The sequence below is a fragment of the Mesoplodon mirus genome, assembly GCF_964341445.2.
Source record: "Mesoplodon mirus genome assembly, contig: HAP1_SCAFFOLD_4411, whole genome shotgun sequence".
NCBI lineage: Eukaryota > Metazoa > Chordata > Mammalia > Artiodactyla > Ziphiidae > Mesoplodon > Mesoplodon mirus.
The window spans coordinates 5,886-8,090 of NW_028293625.1; the positions used below are offsets into that span (position 1 = coordinate 5,886).

General features: G+C 36.0%; 1 long non-coding RNA gene across 1 annotated transcript; it reads left to right on the top strand.

Annotated features, from left to right (window-relative positions):
* The first annotated feature begins 560 nt into the window (after positions 1-560).
* LOC309798587 lies at positions 561-1,146 on the top strand. The gene is made up of 4 exons (XR_014293210.1): positions 561-662; positions 777-813; positions 911-966; positions 1,036-1,146. It is a non-coding gene; the product is annotated as an uncharacterized lncRNA (long non-coding RNA).
* Positions 1,147-2,205: the final 1,059 nt, after the last annotated feature.

Sequence of the window (2,205 nt, forward strand, 5' to 3'; positions counted from 1 at the left end):
TTGTTTTAAAACAGAATGTGCTTAAAGTGAAGTTGGTCATGTAAACCAAATCGATTAGCATTATTCGTTACTCAGTACCATTAGTAGTCATACGAAACGAATTTGAATACTTTAAATTACATTATATCTAATATCGGGGCGTGTGTTGCGCAGTGGTGAGAGGCGCCTTGCAATACACCGTGGATTCGATCCCGCGCTCCGGGCTCACCAAGCCTTCCATCCCTCTGGGGTCGGTAAATTGGTACCAGAATTGTCTGGGAGGATAAAAACACTGACTCGACACATCGGCTGGCCCCCGCAAGTCATGTATAGGCTACATATGCATTCAATCACCTCTGCGATGTCCAATGAAGTCGGATGCATGGCGCCTCTCTCAGGGTTTGATCAACGCCAACCACTTTATCCTTTATTCTTTTATATAATCCTCCTTCTAAAATATGAATTATATGTCAATAAAAATAACATAAAAATGGACATAACAACAATTTTTTATTTCTCGTCTTTCTCTGCCTTGCTGACGTATTCAAATTGTAGAAGTGTAGCGAAATAAAGCTATTTAAGAGACATTGTGTATGGTAGAAAGAGCATTCGCAACTACCTTTGTTCATACATATGAACACTACCGTCCATGGACTGCCGTGTTCGTCAGTCAATTTCTTGGTGTAAGTTTTCCTTACGTGTATCTTCCATTGACCTTCATTTAATCTCTCCTTGAGATAAAAACAGATGAACAGAGGCGAAAATATGTTTTTTATAACTTTGAATGTATCTTTAAGGTGCTTGTGATTTGCGGTTATTGGGTGATATTCAAAAGTAAGTCATTTACCTCCTTACACGATCTACTTCTTTTGTTATCTATATCTATTTGTTATCGAATTTCGTATATAATTTAAATGAGTTTTACATTAAGCTCCAGGTCTTGTAGAAACCACTGTGCTGTTAGGGTTGTGGGGAATTGTTCTTCTGGTTAGTTTCTGAAGTTTTCCTTCATTGCGTTTTATCTTTAAAAAAAGGATGAAGATCATTTTTTTGCAGGTTCTCTTCTTCTTTTTGTTGAAAAACATTCGCTTTACATTAATGTTTTATGGTGGGAGAGTTTCACTCTCTACTCGCTATCAAGCAGTTGATAACATTAAGAGCTTAAAGTGAGTTTTATTAAGGTTTGAAATTCTTGTATAATAATGATATAATATATTTTATAATGGAATATGTTTTTAACAAATTTGAAATAGCTGGAAACCAAATTGCATGGTAAAAAAATCGGTTAAATGATCAGAAGGAAAAACTTTGGTAACAATAGCATCATTCTTAAAGCTGATGCCAAAACCATTATGTTTTTCTTATATTTAAGGTCTTCAAACTTTGAATTTTCATCGCTTTCACTTTCTTGACATCCTACATACCTGGGAATTATAATTTTAGAATTAAAGTAATTTGTCATCGAGGGTGATGTGCAGAAATTACAACTTTCTACCACACCACTTCGCAGCTGAATTTCAGAGTTATAGGAGGACCTCTGAATCAAGAACATAAATACGCACTTTTGAGAATGTTGGATGACAAGTGACTTTCGTTGGATGATTCGTGAAAGGATTCTTCAAGAAACCTGTTTCTTCATAATTCGTCTTTCCTTCGTATTCCATACACAAAACTTGCTTGTTTCATACATGTAGGATGTGCTGTTCTTAACCAGGGAAAAAATCAAGTTGCACGAAATTACCTTCGAATTATATATTTTCATAAACTGGATTTCTGTCGATTTGTGCGCGATTAATTCTTTTCCAGTTACGATTATGTTTAAGAATTGGTTTTGTTTCACTTGCACTCTTCGAAAAAATAACAATGTCTTATGCATAAAGAAGTTTTATGGGAATTTCCTATCAAGATTTATGACCGTATGTAGGGTAGTGGTAAGCGATAGACTGAAAAGGCTGTATTTCAATGATGGGGTTATTACAACAGTCAATAATGCTCTATATTAGTCCACTAACGCTGGTAGGATTGAATTCTTTTCGACGCGGTCGGAGGCTCTTTTGTAATTAGGATAATAGCATTTCCAAAAGAATTCCAAGGCTTTAGTTATGGCTAGAATGTAGTCTAAAGAGCATAATCTCACTTGCCTATCTGGTTGTGCCTTGCCCAAATTCTCGGATAACCTTGGTGAGGTCGATGTAGAGCACCCATAACAATCAAACTGGGTGGCTG